We start from the raw sequence: 15,249 nt of genomic DNA on the forward strand, positions 1-15,249 counted from the left end.
AACTTCCTTATTTATGTATATTTATTCTTAATTTTATTATTTAACGGGTTATTCCCTATAAATTCATAATTAATTATACACGTCAATGATGGTCTGCATATGCAATTACAACTAAGGCAGTGAACCTATCGATGTAGCCAAACACAATGGCAAGTATTAAAAGATCGTATCCCTCAGGAAAGTGAAATCCTAGAGTTACTACTTTGTTCTTCGTTATTTAGCCTACAATTAATGACGGATGGTTTCTAGATTTACTAATGACTAAAAGCTAAGTTCTAAATGGAACGCGAGAATGAATGAGTAAATAGAACAATTAAGACAAGAAAGCAAACCCAAAGAGAACCTAGACTAGTTGGCAATCAAACAAAAGATAACAGATTTTTGAGTCTGATTATACTATCCGTGGACGGATTCTTAACTGAATTCAGTTTTCCTCTCGAGACAACCGAATTTCTAAAAGTTGGAATCTCTTCCTAACGATTGATTATTTAGCCTTAAGCTTTAATTTGCCTCTATTAAGCTTTGTTAATTCTTAATCCGATAAATTAATTAACCTTATCTCTAAGTAAAAATTAATCTGATCTTGCAATTAAATTTTCAAACTCAATTAGAATTTCTCAATTGCTAAAAGAAATTTTATGAATAGTAATCTATACATTCAATGTAAATAAAACTGAATTTAATTATTAATTGCAAAAGAATAGAAAAAGGAACTCAAACAATCCTAACAATTCAATACTAAACCAACATAGTAAGGAACCCTAATGGGTTCAACCAATTTAACTACACATGTTCATGTCTAAAGCAACTAGGAATTTAATTACAGTGAAAGTACAAAGAAATCGAAACATATACACCCTTTTCCTATAATTGGATGAACAGCTCAAAGCCTTGATCTACACTGCAGTTGATCTCCAAAATTGCTCCTTGATTGCTCCAAAACTCCTCCTCGATGTTCAATCCAAAACCTAGATCACAAATCTGACATTCCAAGGTGGAATCCGTTTTCCTGGGAGCCCCCCGAAATGCCTGACAACACGTCTCGCAAAATTATAACAGAAGATCAAAAGTCAAAATCATTGATCTGGAATTCTCTCTTTCTCTTTTTGGCTCGTTCCTTTTATTCATTGCATAAATACGGGCGTGTTCCAGCCCGTGTCCCCCAACACGGGCTATGTCCAGACCGTGTTCTGGCCCGTGTTAACTAACAAGGGTCGTGCTCTAGGGCGTGGTACCCTCATAAATGTGCTGCTTCAAAGTGCTTAAGCTACACTGCTTGGAATTTCTGTAGGGGCTCCAATACGAGCCATGTTGACTTTCTAAAAGTCAACCCAAGGTCAAAAAGCTTTTGATTCCGTCATTTTTCGCCCGAAATTGATCTAAAATTGCTAAAACACTGATGATAGATCTATAAAATCTCTTGAAACACGAAAGGACACAAAACACAGGTGATCTTAGAATAAAAACACAATAAATGCTAAGAAAATTTGTAATAATATGTCAGTAAATATGTGTAAAACTATGCATATCAAATCACCTCATACTTAGGCTTTTCCTTATCCTCAAGCAATTAACAACTCAACTCAATAAAACTATAGTAAGCAAATCCTCAAAGTTGCCCTTAGGCCACCATAAATAGCATTCAACACATCTCAAAAGAAACTCAATCTTAAGTCAAGTTGCAAATTATTAACAGAGAATGAAGATAATATCAATGCATGAATAACTTAAACAACAACTCAATAACAAACATCAAAAATCAATTCCTCACAAGGATCACTCAAGTCACTCAAAGTAAGGTGAGAAAAAAATCCCTCAAAGCAAAAGCACAAAACCCGCTTACCATAAGCTTGCTCCTAAATCCTATCTTCGCTACTGCGAACAAATGAATACTAAAATCAAAGAGTCTTTACTAGGGTTGTAATGGGGCTAAGGTAAAGGTATGGAAATTTGGGAAAGAAATGTGAAAATGCTGAAAATTCTTATAATAAACAACAATATATGCTCAAAGGATTAAATGCCCAAAAATACAAAACAATATTCACTAAAAACCTTAATTTGTAGAATAATGCTCGAAAATACTCTAAATCCAATAAAGAGATAAAGAAATAAAAAAAATTGTTGTTTTTTTTTCTTTTTTTTTATTTAAAGAAAACTAAACTAACAACTTATAAGAGTGGATTGAAGGAAGCATCTAAAATATCAAAAGGATTTAGTGAGTTTATTAACATAGCAAATAGCATTTTAATCCCAAATAAGAGTGAGCAAATCATAAAAATTTCAGCATAAAGGTAAAAGAAAGATAAAATGAAAATGCTAAGATGTAAAGTGTGAAATGGTGTATTGAATAAATGCGCTAACTAAACTGGAAACACAGTTTTGTTTTGTAGCCAGTTTTCGGCCAGTGTGGTGAATCCTAAGTTGCCCAAATCATCTCATGGTATTCATAAATTCATGTAACCTCAACAAGCATTATGAAACAAGTTCTAGAAGCAAAGTCAAGTACAATGCACACTCAAACAAAAAATGTAAAGAGCATATGTATAATGAATGCTCAATTGGCTCGAAATCTCACATTTGAAGTGCGGCATTAGTTGCAATTGTTTCTCAACATCATAAATTGAGTAATCATTTAAGAAATACATGCATATGAAATAATCGACATTCTAAGTTACAATTCGACAACTCGAGAAATAATTAAGTAACACCGGTTTAACCCGGCATAGTTGATATATTAAACACCATTAATTATTTTCCAAGGACAATGAACAATAAAAAAAGTAATTGAAATTCTATAAATCAAATTGTCAATTAGCTCAAAAATAGCATACTTAAGTGTATAAAGACATAGTATCCTAACATCCTAACAATATACATAATCAATAATAGCAATTTCAGATACAGCTAACAGAACATCACAACATAGAAAAAGAAACATACAGTTTACCCACCCCACACTTGAAGAACTCGCTGTCCTCAGTATAAAATGTAGTGGGTACCCCACATGGGGAGTACAGATAATGAAAGAAAAATCAATAATAACTAAATACATGACATTTTCAAAAAATAAACTAAAGAAAAATAGAAAATGAAATAAAATCTAACGAAGACTGCCTTGATCATCCGTCGCGGCTGGTGGGGTACCAAATAAATGATTACCGGAATCAGAATTTTGAGCATAAAGATTCCACTGACCTGTAAAAATTGGGCCTAAAAAGGCTTTTTTCTATAGTTTTCCTAGGCCGTAATCACCTATAAGGGCTGTGCTAATAGGCGGTGGGGGGCCCTAAGTGGAAGGTGAGGCTGGTGGAGGCACCGGTGCATGATGTGTGCTACTTGTGTTAGCTACAATCTAAGGCAGTGTACCTATCGATGCAGTCTAGCACTAATGGCGAGTATCAAGGTCGTACTCCTCGGGAAAGTGAAAGCCCAGAGTTACTCCTTTGTTCTTTGTTATATTAACCTAAAATAAATGATGAATAATTTCTAAACTAACTAATAGCTACAAGCTAAGTTCTAAGGGAGATGCAAGAGTAATTGATAACTCAAATAACCAAGACAAGAAAACAAACCTAAAGGGAACCTAAACTAGTTGGCAATCAAACAAAAGATAAAGGATTAGTGAGTCTAATTATGCTACCCGTGGATGAATTCTTAACCGAATTCGGTTTCTCTCTCGAGATAACCGAATTCCTAAACCTAATAACCTAAAGTTGGAATCTCTTCCTAATGATTGATTCTTAAATTAGCATTAAGCTTTAATCCGCCTCTATTAAGCTTTGTTAATTCTTAATCCGGCTAGTTAATTATCCTTATCTCTAAGCGACTATTAACTAGTTCTTGCTATTCAAAATTCCAATTGCTAAATGGACTTATTAATCACACAAAGCAATCTAAACACACAATTCACAATGTCACATGAATAATGCATTATCTTATTAATACTGAAAGCAAGAAGAATACAAAACTAACCCAAACAATCCAACAATATAATACTAAGCCAACATAGTAAAGAAATCCTAATGGATTTAATCAATCTAGTTAATCATGTTCATTATCAAAATCCATAAGAATTCAATTACAACAAAGAGTAAAGGTAGAGAAACTCGATTACACCCTTGGATGAGAGTAAACAACCCCAATTCCTCTTGCTCGAATTGAATCGATTCTTGTTCCCCTTGCTTGATTTGAAAACCAATCAACGAACCTCGCCCAATCTTCAATCCTTGAAGGAATCCGATTGAAACCTTGATCCAAGTCTCCTTTTCCCTTGGTTTCAGCTCAGAAAACCCTTAGGGAGAGAAAAGTTATGGTTTGGGACGTTCTCTCCCGCTCTCTCTTTTTCTTTCCTCTCTTCTTTCTTTTAATTAATTTCCCCTGTCGCCGCCAACACGGCCGTGTTGATGCCCGTGTTCCCAACACGGTTTGGTGTTCCTATCCGTGTTACTCTCTATGGCGTGCTCCCTAAGAATTACTTTTTCTTTGATATTTGATGCAACCAACACGACCGTGTTGGTGCCCGTGTTGGGAACACGGCCAATGTTGAAACCAACACGGCCATGTTCAGCTTCCTCATGCTCGTACTTAGCTTGTTTCGGCAGCTTCGGCGTCTAATTATGCTCTAATTCTTCCCTTTATCATTCTTTGACTTCTTTTGGACCTAATGCACACAAACAGACGCATAGGGTGAGTGTTGGGACCAATTCACATCCAAATGTCCATAAAATCAATCTTAAAAACCCCATTTAGATGTGTGTATTTTACGCACATCAAATAAGCCCACATTTAGCTCATTGCTTGTCCTCAAGCAATCAAAAGTAAAATAAAAAAAATAAACCACTAAGGAACAATACTTAAACTAACAGACAAGCTAGAGAGCTCCTGCACATATTCTTAACAAGCGTAAGTCAAACAAAAAGAAACGAAGCAATTAATTCAAGTATCATAACCAAAATGCTAATAATTCGCAAAATACTGTCTCAACAAAATTATTCAGAACCAACTCCTCACCAGATTTACTCTAAGTCACTCAAAGTGTTTAAGGGGTAGTGTTTAATCGCTCAATGCATCAACTACTGCCTTACTTACTATATGCTTGCTCTTAAATCCTACTCCTACCACTTATAAAGAGTCAACAACCATGTCAAGAGGTCTTTATAAGGGTTATAATGGGGATTAGGTAGGGGTAGGTAAATTTGATAAGATGTTGAACCTATGGTGTTCTGCAATGAAATACATGACATGCACACAAGTCACAATAATCACAAGGGGTAAACAATGGATAGTAGTCCAAGATGGGAAATAGGAATCAAGTCAAAATGTTTAGCTCACTTTCTTTCTTTCTTTTCATCACCTTTTCCTCTTGTTCTTCTTTTTATATATTTTTCTTCTTTCTTTCTTTTTTCTTTTTTCTTTTTTTCATAAGGGAAGAACATTCACATAATAGAGTGAATTTCTTTTTGGATTGAAGTAAGCTGCTACAAGATTCCAAAGCTATTCCCAAGATAAAAATTCCTAATAAAAACAACTCATATGCAAAATCATAACCCAAAGCAGAATAAAACTAAGTGGTAATGGAATATGATAAAAAAAATGGTGAAAGAAGGGGTTATCTACATAATCAATAAACGAATGAAGGCTATTTGGCTAGAATGAATAACCTAAGTGCCTCTATCATACCAAAGTGTGAAACTCTCCTTGTGGCCCTCATAAGCATTACCGAGCAAGTTCTAAAAGTAAAGATAGTAATTGGCACTCTCACCAAGAAATAAATACAAGCATATAAAGTGTATGCTTACAATTTAGGCTCAATTTCTCACAAGTGTGCTTTTGAGTAGGTCCCAAACAAAAATCATCAAAACAGAATTAAATAAACCAAAGCAACTTAGTGCAAAACTCAAACTAATTATCTTACATTCTTCTACAAAACTCAATACTATCGATTTTACCCGATCACATGGACATAAACAGGATTTCAAAAGCAAGTCAACAGTAAGAGCATTGAAACAAAGTGAAAAAATTTCAAAATTTTACAAAAAATTACACAAAGAATAAACAAATAACTGAGATGGGATAAATGAAATACGATATATACACTAGAAAAGGATCTGAATTTCATATACAAAACAATAAAAACACGAAAACAAGTATATATAAATATCACCACCCCACACTTGAAGGACACACTGTCCTCAGTGTACAAAATATAAGAAACGAAAAGGAAAAAGAACTAATACTGCCCTGACTATAACTCTGGAGTGAAAAGAGGTGCATCAGTAGATATATCAAGGCGCTGGCTGGTCTGTGGTGGAGGAGTGGCTGCTCTCTGAGGATCGGAAGTAGTGTCACATACAGGAGCTGGTGGATCAGCAGGAGCAGCGTCAATAGGAGGCTCGTCAGGCTGCTGTGTTGAAGGGTGCTCAGTCAAAGAGGGAGGGCCAGTTGGATCATCCGCTAGAGGGATGTCAAAATGGCTCTGCTCCAGAACCCAGCTCTATGGACAGGCAGGTGCAAAGTCTGTAGCAAAAATATCATCAAATATGTCATTGGCCATAGAGGCCTATAACCTACCTCCCTGCTCAATCAGGGCCTGAAGCATAGCCCTCTGCCTCTCAAACTAAGCCATCATCTGGCTCTGAAACTCGACACCGTAAAAAGGTCCGGCGAAAAGCCTCTTGTCAAAAGATATCCGTCCTCCGCCTACCTGCCTCAGATGAACTGTAGCTCTCTAAACTCAATTGGAGAGACTCTTAAAACAACTGATGAAGAACCAGAAGGAGCTAAAGTAGATGGTCTTGAGGAAGACTCTAGAATATCAGAAGAAGGTGGGACATCCTGTGTACCATGGGCTCGTGGGGCAGGTCGCTCCTCTCTGAGTGCTGCCAAGAGAGCATTCCTCAGTCTATACTCTGGTCATAGCGAACCCTGCCTACGAGTCACCATCCCCATACTAACCAATTGGGGAAGTCCCAACGTCTCCATCACCCCCAGCTCTGTCAGATGTGGTATCGCCTCCTCCAAAACTCTTAAGCTCCTAGCCAATCGAGTAATGTAAGTCCCAAAACAGAAAAATACCTTCTTTGAGTTGTTGCAGAAGGCACTAATCTGTCTGGCCAATAAGTATCCTATGTCGACTTGTGCATCAGAAGTATAAATAGGTCCGACTGGGTAACTACACCACCGCTATCTCCCCTGCCAGTGATGGTCCTAGCCAGCAAAGCATGCAAGTACCGCAATCCCTCAGGCAAGTTAGACGCCTTGGACTGGCTGGCATTGTACCCCTCATTGTCATCAGAAATCTCGGCCCACATCTGTGGATATGACACACCAGGCATGTGTATACAGCGACTATAAACCTCTCCAGCTGCATCCTCGTCAGTCCACAAGCCCAAGTGTACCCCAAACTACTGTACACTCATCGTGAAAGTTTGCTTTGCTAGTCTGAAACTTATCGCATCCGGTTGTTGGAAGTCCCACAACTGGCTCTGCAGAAAGAAAGTGCTGGCAAACTCCACAGTCAACTCCCTATATGTTGGTTCAACTATCTCAAAGAAATGTTGAAATAGGGCCATCTCAAGATATCGGCGGACTGCAGCTGGAAGTCCGATAGTTTTCAGTGTTGGCCAGTCTATCCTACGCCCCTTTCCCAAATCTTTGTGCCTCATTGATTGATATCTCTGCTCAAAGGTGGGCTGCCCTTGAAAAAGTAGGAACCGATGGCGCTGCGGTGGTCTAATTTGGCCCTGAACTAGCTGACGATCGAGAAGAAGAGGAACCATCGGTCCGCCTCCTCTTGTAAACTCCTGATCCTCGTCTGGTGGACATGGTACCTGAAAAAGAAATTTTTAGTACTAAAGATCAACGAAATTCTGGCAGCATAATGGCATAAAATGGACAAACTGAACGATTTAACTTGATAAAATTAAACCGCTCAATGTCCTGCAAAGAAAATTTAATCCACAACACTACCAACCAATGCTAACCAATTAAATTTTCAATTCATTCACATGGAGCTTAACTTCGCCATAATCCATCACAAGGCAAACCAACATGCTAATATAAAACATATACAACAAAGTCCACTATAAATGACAGAGCCTATTGTTTAGCTGCCAACAATAATAATAAAGAGGAAAATAAAGAATCAATCACAATCATTAATAATGGTAGAAAAGAAAAACGGAAAATATGAGCAAGTTAGGTATATAAAGTAAATTAAAGAAAACAAAAGAAAATTAAGCACAAACATGAATGTAAATGCATGCACCAAATAATAAAATAAGAAAATAAACTAAAAAAAATTGAAACACAAATTCGAACACAAAGAAAACATAAATTCGAACTAATATCAAAATAAAAAAAATATATGGAAAATGAAGTTGGAGGGTACTTACTTGACAAACGCAATATCCAAAGCCTTCGAGATGAGAAATAAGTGTGAGAAACAAGAGAGAGAGAGAAATTGCTAAAACTAAAAGGAAAGCAAAATTTTGGCCATTTCAAAATGAAGTGGTACTATATGGATGGTAATTTTAACTCATTGTTCACGAGGTCCTGTCCGTTCATGGATATCATGAGTGCAATCGTGTATGGCAATTAATTAAAACACTTGAAATTCCGAACACGAACAGACACGGCCGTGTTGTTGGGCACAGGACATCGGACAGCTGGACCGGACATAAAATCCCGTGTGAAGTGGCATGTGAGTGTGTTCATCTTAATTTGATTTTCTTCAACACGAACACGGTGAACGGTGTTAATGAACATGCCTTGAACATGCCCGTGTTGATCTCCGGAAAATGCAAAAGCTCACTCTCTTCTTTCTGACCAATCACCGCACAACCAATAAGTCCTCAACTCACATAAGTCCTCAACTCATACACTCAACATAAATAAAACTTACAAAAACAACTCAACATGTATATTCCTAGAGGTGCCTCCACAATAATAGGCGCTTCTTTTTATGTGATGAGTCTTCTTAGCTGGACTCATGGTGAAAAGCAAACGGTAGGGATTGATGACCATCCATCCTTCTTCCAAGCAAATGTCTTCAAGTATCCGCTTAGAGGGATAATCGTCAATTTCCTCTTCCCAACTATCAAGCAAGCTGCCAGTATGATGGGCAAAACTCACTCCTCATATAATTGCAAGTAGTCATGATGCTCTAGGGGCTCTTCCAATTTGAAAGCTGCAGTTTCACCAATTGGAAGGATTGACGGTTGGGCAATTTCTTCAAGAACGTCGATGGTTTTCTGTAGTCCCTGGCTTGGTTCACTTGCTAGAAGAAACTCGAGCTCCTCCAAGATTTCTTCATTGGATAACTCATGCTCATCTTCCATCATCGAAGGGACTTGTGGAAAATCCACCAAAAATTCCTCTAACTGCAACTCAGCATCATCAACTGTACGTTCCTGTTGGTAGTCTTTCAGTCTTTCGGAGGGATCATGTTTGCTTCTTCCTTTTCTGGTTCTATCTCCATGTTCAAAGGTCGTCCTGCACAGAAGCATCATCGTCAAACATAATAGATGACCCAGAAAAATTATCACCTAAATGCAAAGTGACGGCGCTCAAGTGTTCCTCGGATTCAGTAGCGTTTGATGGAGTTCCCAATTGCTCTTCAGCTAGTAACTTGAAGATTAAGCCTACTTAATGCTTTATGTTCTTAATCGAGGCTTATTAATCTTCAAGTATCTTCTCTGTTTGTTGGAATCTATCCTCAAGACTTGCAATAAACCTCATCATCAGCTCCTCTGACACTAACTCTTCACCTTGAGTTGATGGTGCAAGATTAGGCTGCTGAAATTTTGGTGGTTCTTGGCCATCTAAGCTCCATCCAAAGGGTGAATGAGTGCTCCATTTTTAATTGTAGATGCTTCCATACGAGTCGTTTGGCCAACTTCCCGTATAATTCACTTGTTCATAGTTATAAGAATAATGAGCAACATCACTATACAATGGACAATCATTACTCAAATGTAAACCATAACAAAATTCACAAAAAACTTGAGATGAAAGGATAGGAGTAGAGAGTTGATCGGTAGTCCTACAAAATGATTCCACTCGAGCTTCTAAAGATGCACGGGTATCCCAATTTTTAGCACTCTTTTGGTTCATGATCCCATTTTCCAACGTGTCATACAAAGAGTTTAGCAGTGAACCTCCTTATCATCCACTATCTGAATCATAAACTTAACTAAATAAATATGTACAAACAAAACATAAATAAATATAAATAAAGAAAATGGCTAAAATAACAAATAGCAAATTTCACTCTAGTTTTCAAACATTCCCCAGCAACGGCGCTAAAAACTTGATGCGTGCTACTTGTATTAGCTACAATCTAAGGCAGTGTACCTATCGATGCAGTCTAGCACTAATGGCGAGTATCAAGGTCGTACTCCTCGGGAAAGTGAAAGCCCAGAGTTACTCCTTTGTTCTTTGTTATATTAACCTAAAATAAATGATGAATAATTTTTAAACTAACTAATAGCTACAAGCTAAGTTCTAAGGGAGATGCAAGAGTAATTGATAACTCAAATAACCAAGACAAGAAAACAAACCTAAAGGGAACCTAAACTAGTTGGCAATCAAACAAAAGATAAAGGATTAGTGAGTCTAATTATGCTACCCGTGGATGAATTCTTAACCGAATTCGGTTTCTCTCTCGAGATAACCGAATTCCTAAACCTAATAACCTAAAGTTGGAATCTCTTCTTAACGATTGATTCTTAAATTAGCATTAAGCTTTAATTCGCCTCTATTAAGCTTTGTTAATTCTTAATCCGGTTAGTTAATTATCCTTATCTCTAAGCGATTATTAACCAGTTCTTGCTATTCAAAATTCCAATTGCCAAATGGACTTCTCAATCACACAAAGCAATCTAAACACACAATTCACAACGTCTCATGAATAATGCATTATCTTATTAATACTGAAAGCAAGAAGAATACAAAACTAACCCAAACAATCCAACAATATAATACTAAGCCAACATAGTAAAGAAATCCTAATGGATTTAATCAATCTAGTTAATCATGTTCATTATCAAAATCCACAAGAATTCAATTACAACAAAGAGTAAAGGTAGAGAAACCCGATTACACCCTTGGATGAGAGTAAACAGCCCCAATTCCTCTTGCTCGAATTGAATCGATTCTTGTTCCCCTTGCTTGATTTGAAAACCAATCAACGAACCTCACCCAATCTTCAATCCTTGAAGGGAATCCGATTGAAACTTTGATCCAAGTCTCCTTTTCCCTTGGTTTCAGCTCAGAAAACCCTTAAGGAGAGAAAAGTTAGAGTTTGGGACATTCTCCCCCGCTCTCTCTTTTTCTTTCCTCTCTTCTTTCTTTTAATTAATTCCCTCTGTCACCGCCAACACGGCCGTGTTGATGCCCGTGTTCCTAATACGGTTTGGTGTTCCTGGCCGTGTTACTCTCTGTGGTGTGCTCCCTAAGAATTACTTTTTCTTTGATGTTTGATGCACCCAACACGGCCGTGTTGGTGCCTGTGTTGGGAACACAGCTAGTGTTAAGACCAACACGACCATGTTCAGCTTCCTCATGCTCGTACTTAGCTTGTTTCGACAACTTCAGCGTCTAATTATGCTCAAATTCTTCCCTTTTATCATCTTTTGACTTCTTTTGGACCTAATGCATACAAACAGATGCATAGGGTGAGTGTTGGGACCAATTCACATCCAAATGTCCATAAAATCAATCTTAAAAACCTCATTTAGATGTGTGTATTTTACTTACATTAGTGCATCCTCGGTAGGAGCTGTGCTTGTAGACGGTGGAGGTCCTCAGTGGCAGTTAGAACTAATGGAGGCTGGGTCGCATCTGGGAAGCAATCGTTGAGGTCCAACTCAATATTACCCAAGTCATCAAAGAATCGTTGCACTCTATCATCCATGTTAGAATCAGCTATCCGCTGGAGTTGAGCTGCCATATGATCTGACTATGTAACCTGCCTCTTGAGGCCCTTCAAGAGCTGCTGTAGTAGGTCGTTAAAGCCCTGGAGCTATGCTCTGGTCTCCTTCCAGAATTGCCTGAACTCAGTGAAGTGCTCCTGCTAAAGGTCTGGAAGCCTGTCTAAGCGATCTGTAAGAGCACCTATCTGAGCACTAGAGGTGCTGGCAGTGTATGAAGATGAAGCATCGGGAGAGGGGGCGAAAGCATGTGCTGGGTCAGGTATATCTCAAGGTCGTAGCTCTAGTACGTCCACAGCTGGGTCCTGTGGTGCTCTAGCCCGGGCCTCCCTAACCTCTCGCAGGATCCGGCTGACTAATCTGTACTCAACACCGAGGGGCCCCTGAGAAGCTGTCACCATCGGCATGTTAACCATATGGCAGACTCCTACTAGTAACATATCCCTTATCCGAGTCGGGTCACTCAAACAATCATCCAGAACATCCAACCTCCTAGCCAAATGTGTGATGTAGGGGCCAAAACAAAAATGGATCTTCTTGGACTCCCTCACGAAGGTCCTGATCTGATTTAGGTAGCCTATATCCAGCTTCCTCCGCTGGTGCAGTGCCTAAAGGATGAAGACATCAGTCTGCGTCACTACCCTAAATCTCTCCCCTCTGCCTATAATGGTGTAGACCAGAAGTGTATGCAGATATCGGGCCTAGAAGGATGCCTCTCGGCTCTAGTGGTCATAATTTCGTCCCACATCCTCTCATAAGGGATGGGGTGAGTATATAAGCACCCCTGGTAGGCCTCTCTAGAAATCTCCTGCTGAGTCCATAGCCCCAGGTGCATCCTAAACTGAGGTACTGTCATCAAGAACTGTCTGCCCCCTAACCTGAAAGAAATGGCATCTAGCTAATGCCAATCAATGATTTATTGCTGTAGAAAGAAGGTGCTGTAGAATTTTATAGTGAGCTCCTGGTAGGTAGGCTCGATGATGTCGAAGAATCGAGCATATGGTAGGGTCTCAAAGAGCTCTTTGACCTCTAGGGCTAGTCCGACCCTCTCGGGAGTTTTCACAAGCTCACTCCAAACATAGTGTTTAGGGCTCCCACAAAACCTTATAACTTGTATTTTATGGCTCACACATAACCCTCACAATAATTTACATAGGTTTGCTCTCACACCGAATCCCATGTGTTTAGGTTAACACTCAACCCTTACTAGAGCAGCCAAGCTCTTAAACAATCAAAGATTGTTAAAATTGATTGCAAGAAGAAAGAGTTCTGAATGCACAATAATGTAATCTTTTGGTGGTTGTTGATCAACATTAAAGGCCATTTGATATGGTTTTTATACCCTAAAAATCTCAAGGAGCCATTACTCATACATCCTAAAAACTTCACCAAACTATTCCTTTAGGATAGTGGATTAAATGCATTGTCAAAGTGCAAATCGCGGTGGCGCTTCTTGCGTCGTGGTCGTGAATCTTGAAAAGCCTCCAACAGCTATCTGATGTGGCACTGAGTCATTGGTTGCTTTAAAACTACCATTGATGGTTTGTTACAGTCATAACATTTCATGAAATTCACAGTCGCACCTTTTGTGGTGCGGTTGCAATTCTCAAACTTAAGTCTCTAAGTCCTTCTATCCATAAACTTGTTTTTCTCGTGGTTGTGCCATAGAGGATGCAGTTGCAATTTTGAAGCATATTAGGGCTCTTGATTTTAATTAAAGCTATAATAACTATTATTAGATTAAGAACTCAATTTATGTGTCAAGATCAAAATTAGAGACTTTAGCCTTGTGATAAAGCATCTAAGCTAACAACCTCCCTTTTCTTGATTTTGACAAACATATTGAGTATGAGGGATAAAACATTTTAAATAAGTGCACTTAGACTAAAAAGTTTAAGAATTTCTTACTCCCTTGCTTACCCTTAATGTGTGAATGTGTGTATATGAAACATTTTTACTCAATATAATTTCTTCTCCGTTTTCATTATCAAAAAAAGTAAAGAGGTGAAAGGAATTATCAATAGAGTAAAAACAAACACATAAAATTAATTGCATTAAGGAAATATAGAATTACATAACAACAATAGGAGACATAAAAAACAAGAAAAGTAAAAACAAATGAAAGTGAAACCATAAGATGTGAAGAATGTAAATGAATGAAGAAAGGAGAGGCTCTATAGGTCTTGAGATCCTCTAGATTCCTCTTTATTTTCTTCCTTTTCCTCACTACTCTCATCATCTGACAACTGCTAGGAATCTAGATGGCAAGGAGGAATTCTGTGATGCTTTTAGATTTCAATGAGGACATTATGAACATGCTTGAGAGGCCTATAGAATTCTTAACTCTCTTGGCTTGCTTGGTCATGAAGATTATTATTTTTCCCCTCAAAATGATTCTTCCTTATGGAATATATGCCTTTTGCTCTGCTCTCCCTTCCTCATTTGAGGTATCTTCAACCTCTTACTCCTCTTCTTCCCTTCTTCAATATTTAGCCTTACCCTCTTTTTCTTCTTTACTTGCTGTATAGTGAAGATAGCACTAGCACCCAAAATAACCTCATAGGAAACATCACCTTTCTTTTTTATCACCTTGGAACAAAGAGAGTATTGAATGGTGATGTAATTGGTGCTCATGGGTAAAGGATGTTTCAAGTAACCTAGGTTGGTGGGGGTAAGAAGTTTGAAGTAATCGGCAACCATTGTTACATAGAATGAAATAAGAATATATCCACCAGAAGACTTAGTAAGATGGAAAAAATGATCAATGACATAATAAGACAATTGAATAGGCTTAGTGTGGATCATGCAATAGAGAATACATAAATACTTTTGTGTTATTTTCTCATTTCCATCACACCTTCCATTACTTGTAACAAGACATCTTGGTCTCGTGGCCTAGGACTTAACTGAGGTAAAGTTCAAGTAACTCTTTCAGCAATGTTAGCCATGGTGGTGCTAAATTGCTGCATCAAATCATCGGCGGCTTTCTTTTAGGGTAAAGATTATTTTGGCCTATAATTATTTTTGGACCTAAGTCTAGTACAAATGGTAATAATGACCATAAGTTTATAATTAATTAATTAGTAATAGAGTCACTGCTGATGGAGTAGGACAAGAAGGTTTCGTTTCTTAAGGAACAAATTGAAAGAACCATGATGCCTCAAGATGTTCAACTACATGAGGTGTTAGTATCTCCAATAGGAATGCTGTTGTTTGGAAGCAGAATAATATTTTTCTTTTAGTTCAAATTTCTGATATTAATAATTCTATGATTAATATTTTCAGGGTGCAAGTAGAGAAAAAATATTTAAATATAACT

The sequence above is a fragment of the Ricinus communis genome, chromosome 10 (genome assembly GCF_019578655.1).
Source record: "Ricinus communis isolate WT05 ecotype wild-type chromosome 10, ASM1957865v1, whole genome shotgun sequence".
NCBI classification, from domain to species: domain Eukaryota; kingdom Viridiplantae; phylum Streptophyta; class Magnoliopsida; order Malpighiales; family Euphorbiaceae; genus Ricinus; species Ricinus communis.